Source organism: Taudactylus pleione, unplaced genomic scaffold, assembly GCF_031769625.1.
Source record: "Taudactylus pleione unplaced genomic scaffold, aTauple2 ptg000290l, whole genome shotgun sequence".
In the NCBI taxonomy this organism is placed as follows: Eukaryota; Metazoa; Chordata; class Amphibia; order Anura; family Myobatrachidae; genus Taudactylus; species Taudactylus pleione.
In genome coordinates, this window is record NW_028284692.1 from 12,196,322 (window position 1) to 12,208,671 (window position 12,350).

Sequence of the window (12,350 nt, forward strand, 5' to 3'; positions counted from 1 at the left end):
TATTTGTCCAGTTGGAACATAATGCACTTGGCCAGAATGTATAATGGTGTTTAAAGCATGTTTCGCAGTATGTTGGTGCTGGTGGCAGTTAGTCCACACATGGTACATCTTAACCAGGTCTTAGGTTTATCTAACCAGGTAGAAACAACATGTAACATAGAGACACAGGGATAAACAGGTACAATACTGATAATGGTACAGTCTGGAGCATATAACTGCCCCCAAGAAATGTCAGCATGTATCCAATAATGTACTAGAGATTTTTCACACCATCAGTTTTCAGTTGCAATATTCTGTGTAGTTTGAATGTTTTCACAACTGACAAATATGCAAATCGGGAGCTGATCTTTCAAACTCCCCTACCTAGTAAGTCCGCATTGGCCACCTTTGGGCAGTACACACAAGAGTTACCGTACAACATTGTTTCTGACAAGAAAACTCACTTTTACCTCTGTCGACATCTAGTCCAATTTGATATTAAATGTATAAAAAAGGTACTGAGAAGTACACATTTTCTTTTTCCAGTCCTACTGTGCATTTAGTTTGGAAAACAATTAAGAAAAACAGTATGTAGATAAGTTTATTGATTAAATATCATGTGTCTTATTGAGTCATTGCGAAAACAGTATTAAACAAAACCTCGGTGTTTAATTATAGACTGACCATACAGTATAAGCAAAGCAATTTTTCCAACTTGAAGCTGATCTTACAATTAGCGATTAGAATGGCTATTGTGGTCATTTCGGGTCAAATTGGGCCAAAAACTACTCCCAGTGTTGTTCAACTTTGGCAGTAGATCTGGCATTTAAATGGCATAATCTGCCCTTATGTGCTGTAATCAGCAGACCTCATCTGACTGTTCTCCCTCACGGGTTGTGTACGGGATGTCGGCGCTTGGGATCCCAGCGTTCAGAATCCCAACACTGGCATCCCGATTGGGTCACAATACCGAAAGCCTAAACCCTCCCCCCACAGCATAAACCTCACCCCCCCCTCCCAGTGCCTAACCCTAACCTTTCCCCAAGTGCCTAACCCTAACCTTCCTCTTTATCCCAATACTTACTGTCGGGATGCCGACGCCAGGATTCTGACTGGTGTCGGGATTCCGGCGCCTCCTTTCTGAGCGTCAGCATCCCGTCAGCTGGGATAATGACTACATCCCTCCATCAGAGCCAAGTTACCTTATCTGCCTGTTTATGGGCGGCCTCAGAGTTTACATCAACATGCAATATCATTGAGATGATCTAAATTGCAGCAGAATTTCACAAAAAAACCTATTGTGCATTGTGCGCAGGCCTTTTGCAGAAGAAGAATGAGGTCCCAGATTTACTCCTGTATTCTGTAAATCGGCCATCCACCCTCTATTTGTAAGTTCCACATTTCATATTTTGTAGAATTTATAGTCTATAAATATAACTGAGTTGTCATTTTGCTCTGTGGTGGGTCTAGGTAGAAATCCATAACAAAAGTTATATTTTAAATCCAGGCAGATATAGGGATAGGGATAGTTCCATGAAAAGCACTTTAAGCCAAATTCATATAAAGAATGGTCTGAAATTCTACGCTAAAAAGTTGAATTAGGCAAATATTCAGAATACAATACACAAACCAATGTGGCTCTTACTTACGATATTCTGTCCTCACTTTATCACAAGTGTTGTTTGAAATATGTAAATCAATATCAATGCAGAAAATCTAAATATGATATATTATATATTATATCTAGTGCTTACTACAAGATGTATTATTGCATTCAATCTTCCAGAATCACATAATGTCCATAAACAATCACTCCTCTGAAATATTCCCTTAAATCAGTATTAAAAGTCTTATTTCCTCATTGTCAGAAATGTCATGTAAATTGCTGAATCCTCCTCTATATGGTTTATTCCACAAATACCAGTTCTTATCATAAATATTAGTCTCAAACTTATAACACAGTTCCAAAGTATTAATATTGTATTCCTCAAAGGTCTGTACATTTATGTTGCATAAATGGGGTCCACCAGTACCACTCCTCCTTTATGTGATCACCAGGAGCGGACCGACCCAATTACAATAGGCAAGTAGTACATCTCTTGGGTACACCTCCCCCCTCTCTCCTCCCCTCCCTCTCACCTCACTCCAAAGCTGCTGGGATGCAGGGCAGGTGGGAGGTGCTTTCTGTGCTGCTCTATACAGGCAGCACTGCGGGTGTTGCTGGCCAGGAGGCTCGGTGTAGGGAACATGGCACCTTCTTCTGGCTGGCGCACTACATGCCTGCGTACTATAACTAATGGACGGGTAGACCCTGGTGTTCACATGTTTCACACCATTTCCATAGCACCTCACAAAAAGGATATGAACAGTATTAGGTTGCAAAAGACACTATTATGCATAGAGGTAAATACTGTATGTGATTACTTACCGTCTCATTCCACCATGCAGGTCTCTCCTGTCCTTTGGCTGCAGTGTGAGTTGAGGTGAGTGGCCCTATATTGTAAATGCAAATTACCGCTATATACTATGTATGTTTTAGTAGATTTATTTCAAAGTTGATATAGACTTTACATCAATTATATACAATTAAAATAGAACAGATTATAAAAAACTGGACCTGATTTGCATTTTGTAATTTGTGTCCCCAACGTGTTTCATTCCATTGGCAGGACTATATCAATGGTATATAATATTCAGAATATGTAAATTGAATTAGGAAATGTAAAATGCTACTTATTTCTTGTTATTGCTAATTCACGTCACAGTATATGTCAATGTATCTTGGTTATTTACTGTTTTCTTAGTGACAGACAACATTTCTATCACTCCAGTAGAATTATACTGTAGTCTACAGGACTTATATCTACATAAACAGAGGTGCACTTATCCTTGAAATTAAAAAGTAGGAACAATTTCCTGTTTGTGTAATATACTGTATACAGTACAAGGTACATTATGATTATGGACTAATCAGGATAATTGTGAAAATAATATATAAATATGGTAATGATCATTCACAAAATATATAACTTGTTTTAGATATGGCTTTGAACAAATAATGTGTGGAAGTAGGCAAGGGTTTAATGTGTTGGTGTATATTTCAGAGGCCTGTTTTTTTAACTTGGCTTTCAGAGTTTAGTCAGTTAAATGATCAGTCAATCATGTGTTTATTTCCCCAATCCACAGATGCTAAGGGCAATATTCAATTGTTTACGCGGTCTGGATCTCCCGTCTAAAGAGACAGGAGATCGCGGGCTGCTATTCAATTGTTGCTATTATTCGCGCTTATCGTGCCCAAAGTGGTCGGGTTTAGGCACGTAAAGCAGTTACCCCCGACCAAAGTTCTGTACGACCGCAAAAAGTGATGTTTGGGCACCCAAACAGGTCACTTTTCGCACATTTCAGCTGATCGTGCCCGACAGGAGCAACAATTAAATAGCTCCGTCGGGCGCAAAGGGGGGTAGAAACAATTGAATACCGCCCAAAAAGATTGAGAACTTCTTTGGACAGAAAAGATCATATTTGGGGTATCTCCAAGTGCAGACATACTACCTGTGGGAAAAATAAAACTTTTCAACATCCTTTTTTAGGGAGACCTCTGTAGAAATTTGTGGAACCAGCCACATGAAATGTGTCATTGATAGATAACAGGGGATGCATTCGGGAAACCGGCTGTTTTAATCCCGACAGACGGCTTCCCGACTGCTTTATCCCGGCTAGGGTTAAATGACAGGCGTCTATATCTAGACGCCAGTTATTTTCCAGACGTTGGGAGACAGGCGCCCGGCATCCCGATCGAAGGGATGCCGGGCGCCGCAAGTGGACAGCTGCGGGGGGGGAGGGTTAGGTTTAGGGCACCCGGGGGGGACTTAGGGTTAGGCACCCCCCCGGAGGACTTAGGTTTAGGCAGCGGGGAAGGGGGGGGTTAGTTTTAGGCACTTGGGGGGAGGTTAGGGTCAGGCACTCCTAAGGAGGGTTAGGGGGTTAGGTTGGGTTAGTTTTTACTTACCTACGGACGATCGGGGTTTCCAGCACTGTCGGGCTTCTGCTGCCGGGATCTCTGCTTTTGTCGGCCTGCCGCGTACGGGATTCGAACTGCCGGCCAGAGGGACGGCGGTATTTCATACCGATTCCAGATAACAGCCCCCATAAGAAAGGTATATATCCCATGCATGTGTGGAATATATCATGTTTAGCTGATCTAATGTCTTATCTCTTCTATGTTTTAAAAGAAACTTAGAATGCATAGAATTCATAACTAGATATGAAATTTGGTCATATGCAATATAGCAATTGCAAAACAGATTAGCATACTGTATTAACACACTTCTTTCAGTAAATGGGGGTTGGCACATGGAAGAATGTTTAAAAGTAATAAAATGATTTTACAATTTGCCACAACATCTATCCTTACTCAGGCCGTAGATTATACAAAAATTACCTGAGTGTGCCATGCTTGCATTTATACATGCAGTACATTATATCTTCATTGCATAGTTGCTGACATTCTGGCTGTCCCCTCTGACAGGATGCAGCCAGATCATCACAGCAATGGGAAGCGTGGCGCTACATTGGGGGCAGTACAGGGGGCATGGTGTGGCATAGCAGGCAATGTGGGGGCATAGTGGCACGAACGCAACATCGTAGGTATGCCAACCACTATATAATGCATAGATTACCGGCATTGTACAGCGGGGAGTGAGGCTATAATGACATGATTAATTGCGAATTGCATCATCTGCCATCCGGACAACCTACGTCACCCGGTAAGTAGGAAGCTGGGGGGCAGGGGACGACCGGCTCTTGGATACTAGCCCACTTTTCTGGGTGACCAGGAGCGCAACCTGAGTTTTGGGAGCCTCCCAGTTGTTGCAGGAAAGTAGGCAAAAATTGTTCATTCATCATTTTTATGCATTGTGACTTTTTGACATATTAAACTCCATTTAATTACTTATGTCTTTGTATTCTTAAATAGATCACATGTCAGATAGGCTTGGGTTTTATAATGCTAGATTTATGCAGTTAATTGTTTAGTTTACCGTCCTTATGATTGCAGGATGAGATAAGTGAGTAACTGAAGACTTACAAAGAGTGTCAGCTTTTCATGTGAATCTTGGTGGCAGGACTTTGGGTTTAACTGTGAGTTTGAGTTATAATTTGGAGGATTTTAGTTTTGAATAACACTTTCCAGGGGTAGTGCGACCAGTGCCATGACACATGGCACCGCAGGGCAGGGGGCGCTGTTTGGGCCTGTCAATTTTCCGGTTTATTATCATTCTCACTTGTAGCTTTCTCTTCTTTTATCTCCAGCATCTCCTGGCCTCCCCTATCTCTTCTCTGGCCCTTCCCCAGGAGGCCATGGCCCTTTTTTATGTCCACTATCTTATGTCCCTATTTAAAAAATGTGGGGTGGGGGGGGGGCACCAATGCTCTCTCTGGCACAGGGCACCAAAAAGTCTAGTTACGGCTCTGACTCTTTCACACCCATTTCACACACTATTATTTTATGTAACACCAAGATGATTACTGTACATACTAATATATGTTTAATATGTGTTAAAATAAAATTCAGAACTGTAAATATCTATGAGAATTTTCTCTAAAATCATCTTCATTTAAATAGTCATAAACATTGAATTAACATTTAAATATTTATCTTAAAACATTACAGCAATATCTGTATATATATATATCTGAAATAGTGTCTGCCAAATTTTGCGTACACTGTAAGCAATGGAATGTGATCTAGGCAATGGTGGGGGCTATTCAAGGAAATCTTTGACCTGGGAAAACTTGAGATGATAGTTCAAATAAAAATGACTTGTCCATATGGTGTTATGTAACCATCAGCTAATCTTTTACTGGTGGTCAACACCAATAAAGTTACTACTGCATCAACACTTTTCCAGCTTCATGTCTCCAGCATTAATTACCAAATATAGATTTCAATTTGCTATAATTACAGATGAGAGTATATAAGAGATCTAGAAGCATAAAGTTAGTCCTCTGCGCTGCACTGAGTCAGTGTAAGCCAGGTTAAGCAAACTGATGGTGAGTTCCAAACATATTTTATTGGTCTTTGTAATTATTGTTGCTACAGTATTATTATATTTATTTATTTATTTGTCACAATGTGATTTTTTTTTAAGTGTGTGTGTGTGCGCGTGTGTTGCATTTTTGTGATGATCTGTACTGCTTAGCAACAGATTAGATAGAGTCATTTTTTAGAACAGGTTACACAATGAGAGATAAAAAATCTGATCGGTTACTTTGGGTAACACCACTTTTGTCTTTTGCACTGTGACCCTATGCACTAATTTACAGATAGCTCTAGTTTTCATTTCAAGGACTGACAATGTTGACATGTTCGGTCAAATGATCAAAATGTTTATAATGTTAATATTTAACATGTTGACATTCACAATGTCGATACTGACAAAATGTCGACATGTTCAAAATGTAAACATTATGAATGTTGACTTTATGAATGTCAACACTTGAACTAAGGGTTAGGGTTAGGCTGCCATTAGAGTTGGGGTTAGGCTGCTAATAGGGATAGGCTGTGGTCAGGGTTGGCTAAAGTAGGAGTGTTGATTCATAATGTCAGCATAATGAACAAGTTGATAGTATGTCAGTGTTGACATTGTGAATGTCAATGTCAAATGTCAACATACATGTCAAAATCCTGAATGTTGACATTCAGACCTTGCTGACATTATGGTGTTGACATTCTGAATGTCAAAATGTCATACGACATACTTAATCATGTTGAGGCTGATTCTGAGTTGGGAGCAAAGCAATAAATACGAAGTAGCTTTGCACCTTAGTAAAACCATGCTGCACTGCAGGTGGGAAAGAATTAAAATTAGCAGAGAGATTTATTTATGTCCAAACTGACAACTAAATTGTAGTGTAAAAATAAAGCTGTCCTGCATTTGTGGGCTACATGCAACATCAGCCAGTATGTACCCTGCATGCAAAAATATAAATATAATTGCACCTCTTGTCTGGTTTCAAGTGCAAAGTTTCCTGGGGTTTTTTTGCTTTGCCTCCAACCTAGAATCAGCCCTGTGGTGTTGATATGAGATAGATAGATAGATAGATAGATAGATAGATAGATAGATAGATAGATAGATAGATAGCACTGTGATATACAACTCTTATAGAGAATAAAAACATAAATAAATACAATCACAAATTTGTTATATCAGTGTAATCACGACAGTGAATAAAAAAGAAAATCAAAATGACCAGTGCCAAGTGTTATCCTCGTTACAGGATGGCAGTAACATTGTGAACCACACCAAATCCACAATCTGAAAAAAAAAGAAAACAAAGAAACAATGGCACCTTCTAGTGCAATAATGTATCAAAATGCACCACAAGTGCAATAATCATAGAATGTGGTCTATGATTATAGAGCTGGGTACACACTGGAGCGATATAGGCCCCATATATCGTTTGCGGCCGAATCGGAATGACATATTGGCCGGAATGTTTAGTGTATATGGCCAATCTGTGCTCCCACGGTCGTTAGCATTATATTCTGGTCAGTGGTGCTGCACAGCCAACCGGTCAATATCGCATGCGGTGTCGTGCAAGGTCGTGCAAGGCAATGGAGGACAGAGCGAGGGATCGTTCCGTCCTTCATTACATCGTTCTGATATGTACCGCGTATGAGATATGTTGGCCCATCTGCCATCATCGTACACATTGTACCCAGCTACCCAGTATCTGTAATCTCAAAGCAGTTTTGTAGACGTCTCTCCTTATATCAATTCTTCTTTAAAAATGCTCATAAGTAAAACATAAAATAGAACATACAGTAGTGTAATCCTTTTTCAATACATAGATTTAACAATAAAACAGGCATCACACGTACAGTACAATAGAAATCAAATAATAATTTGATTATCTCATTAGTAATTGTTAGACATGAGCCAATAATATTGTATTACTACTGAGATACTGTAAGCCTTATTATTTGATTTTAATTGTATGTGTGATTCCTATTCTATTGTTGAAATAGGATTACACTATAAGTGTAAGAATCCGAAGAGGCACACGGTGCAATAGTCTAGACAACAAAACAAAGCCCAACCTCCTCTTTCATTAATTCAAATTACAGTATGTCTCAGTTTTGTGTGTGTGAAACTTTGTTTTATACGGGGCAAAGGTTGTATCTACAAAATGTGATTTTCTGCCACAGTGCAAATGCTCAACATTTGTCCCCTTAAAAAATATATATATTTTTTTTATTTTCTATGGAATAGAATGAAACATTGCCTTCTCCAAGCATGGAAACATTAAGTTTACAGTATGTTTCATTTCATTTTGTATGTGCATTACGCTAAGTGTATCAAATTGTACTTGGCAAGGGACACCATCACTTTGCAAGAGGCTGAACTCAGACTGTTCAAACTTCTACTCCTCTGCAGATGTCTCATCTTGCTCAATAAACTAATGAGCTGTGGTAGAAATCTAAGAGCACAGCGCCACCAAAAGTTATGTTGTGCTACACCATTGCCAAGACCCTGTGCCTGCCTGCTGTCCTTATAGCACCGTACACATTGTATGGAGCCATTTTTTGATCAATTGTGACATTGCGAAGCTGTGTCTTTTGTCATCAATTGTGTATAATTGTTCGGACATTTGGTGATAGGAATTGTAGATTTTATATTCTGATGATTTATTCATTTTGATCATTTAGAATAGCTATTTATTACCCCTCTGTGTAACCCTCTAACGATCTATCTATCTATCTATCTATCTATCTATCTATCTATCTATCTATCTACAGTATCTATCTATCTATATCTCTATCTATCTACAGATGTGGAAAACTTAAAAATTACAATTTATACCTCTATTGATCTCAATCCATCTATCTAATCATCTCTCTCTCTCTCTCAATCTCTCTCTCTCTCATATTTATTATTCTATTTTATTTATTCTTTAATTTCATTCAAATATCTCTCTATTTATCAAATAAATGCTTGTCTTTCTATCTATCTATCTATCTATCATTTAGTTCTCTATTTATCTAATATTTATCAATCTATCTAATATTTATTATTCAATTTTTTTATTTAATTCTACTATTTCTCTATTTATCTAGTATATGTTTATCTATCTATCTATCTATATCTCTATCTATCTACAGATGTGGAAAACTTAAAAATTACAATTTATACCTCTATTGATCTCAATCCATCTATCTAATCATCTCTCTCTCTCTCTCACATTTATTAATCTATTTTATTTATTCTTTAATTTCATTCTAATATTTCTCTATTTATCAAATAAATGCTTGTCTATCTATCTATCTATCTATCTACAGTATCTATCTATATCTCTATCTATCTATCTACAGATGTGGAAAACTTAAAAATTAAAATTTATACCTCTATTGATCTCAATCCATCTATCTAATCATCTCTCTCTCTCAATCTCTCTCTCTCTCGTATTTATTATTCTATTTTATTTATTCTTTAATTTCATTCTAATATCTCTCTATTTATCAAATAAATGCTTGTCTATCTATCTATCTATCTATCTATCTATCATTTAGTTATCTATTTATCTAATATTTATCTATCTATCTAATATTTATTATTCTATTTTTTCATTTAATTCTACTATTTCTCTATTTATCTAGTATATGTTTATCTATCTATCTATCTATCTATCTACAGATGTGGAAAACTTAAAAATTACAATTTATACCTCTATTGATCTCAATCCATCTATCTAATCATCTCTCTCTCTCTCTCTCTCTCTCTCTCTCTCTCTCTCTCGTATTTATTATTCTATTTTATTTATTCTTTAATTTCATTCTAATATTTCTCTATTTATCAAATAAATGCTTGTCTATCTATCTATCTATCTATCTATCTATCTATCTGTCTATCTATAGATGTGGAATATCTATCTAATATTTATTATTCTATTTTATATATTTTTTATTTTATTTTAATATTTCTCTATTTATCTAATATATGTCTGTCTGTCTATCTATCTATCTATCTATCTATCTATTTAATATTTAGTAATCTATTTATCTAATATTTATCTATCTATCTATCTATCTATTTATCTATCTATGTCTGTCTGTCTGTCAATATTAATCTACAGCATCTAACATTTGTATTATCTACTTATCTAATATCTATCTATTATTTTATTTATATATCAAGCTATCTATGTAATACTATGGAAGTTGTGATCAATTACATTTGTTTTTACATTAGTCAAATGTTCTAAAATAAAACCTACCTAAAATGGGAGGGTTACTAATGACCTGTAAGTATCTCAGATGAAGTTGTAACTGCAGGGAAGATGTGTTTCTATGCAGAGCTTCTTGCCATTAAATCCAGGGAGACTAGGTAACATCTACGATATTTGGACATTTTGGTCCTATTTGGTTATTTGTAAGTTGATACTTAGCACTAAAATCAGAAAACTGAATGTGGGATGGAGTTTTATAGAATGTGGCAGTACTGAATGTGGGATTGGGTTTTATAGAATGTGACAGTACTGAATGTGGGATGGAGTTTTATAGAATGTGGCAGTACTGAATGTGGGATGGAGTTTTATAGAATGTGGCAGTACTGAATGTGGGATTGGGTTTTATAGAATGTGGCAGTACTGAATGTGGGATGGAGTTTTATAGAATGTGGCAGTACTGAATGTGGGATGGAGTTTTATAGAATGTGGCAGTACTGAATGTGGGATGGAGTTTTATAGAATGTGGCAGTACTGAATGTGGGATTGGGTTTTATAGAATGTGGCAGTACTGAATGTGGGATTGGGTTTTATAGAATGTGGCAGTACTGAATGTGGGATGGAGTTTTATAGAATGTGGCAGTACTGAATGTGGGATGGAGTTTTATAGAATGTGGCAGTACTGAATGTGGGATGGAGTTTTATAGAATGTGGCAGTACTGAATGTGGAATGGAGTTTTATAGAATGTGGCAGTACTTCATAAGCAACTTTATGGATGATTTTATAGATGAGTTGGTCAGTAAATAAGCTATTCCCAATGTCTCTTCAGCCAAAAGTGTACTAATTTAAAACATATTTTCTTAGATTAATTTCGATTGCATTTTTTGCAAGTCTTTAATATCTTTTGTATAGTTAGGCGACATAATTTTACATATATTCAGTTTACAATAGTTTTAAATATCTTTATCACAAAGATGATTCATTTTTTGGAACAATGAAGGAAGAATACATTGTTGAAGTTATAACCTGGCATTCCACTGCAGCTCTGTTAAAAAAAGTAATGTATTATCTCCCCACTCCATTCCTGACAGGCAAAACTGCAGCCATCTTTTTAGGACAGTTCCCTGATAGGATCTGATACAAGTCAAAAAGCTGGGACTGCCAGTATTTGAGCTACAGCACATCATTACACTTGTGTATGAATCCACAAATCCACATCATTTATTTCTGCAAAGCAATTCTGGCAAGTTATCAGTCACACTGTGTCTACTCTCCTGGTAGGTGCAGGAGGCTCCAGACTTTTTGGGTAGTCCCCTGCATCGCAGGAAGAGAGGCTCGATCTCCCGCATCCCGCAAACTTCCTATTGAAGTGAGCAGGATGAGGAGATAATATTGGGAATCACTGGCCCATATGGAGGGGGTGGGGCTAAACTGACAAGAAACTGTCAGGTGGGGCCAAATGACGTTGGAGTCCGTCCCCGTCACCTACAGTGGTATGCTGCATCTCCTCTTCGGGGCTTCTCCCAGATAAAGGACTTTCAAAATAGACAAGTATGGCTCTATTCACCTCTCTTCTAACATGGCAGCCCACAACAGAGGAGTGAGAAAGATGATGGACTATTTTTTGTTTAGTATAAACAAGAGATAAGCAATATTTTCAAACCTGTTCTGTTTTATGCTTCCCTTGTGGAATTTGGCCTTAAGCTATAAAGCTGAAGTCTATAGCTATGAATAACTTGATTGCCATTGTCCCAGCTCTGTTCATAGGCTATAAATTACACTACATGTGAAATGGCATTCTGCAGACATCAAAGCAAAAGTGTAACTAAGAGATTGTATAATTATAGGAACATTGCTCTGCCTTCACAACTCAATGTATGGCAAATCTCAATGCAATTGCACTCATCTCTAATATAAACACTCCTGTTACTATATTTCATGTATATTTATTATTGACTGGCTGGAAATATTCTGTTTGCATTACTGTATGCCTCCATAAATATTGTAATATAATTACAGAGAGAAAACACTTTTTTCTTTTGTATAATGTCATTTGAAATTTTGCAAAATTGGAGAGATAAATGTTACTGAAATATCCAGCACACATTTCCCTAATTACAGAGTTTTTTTTATAGTAATTGCATGA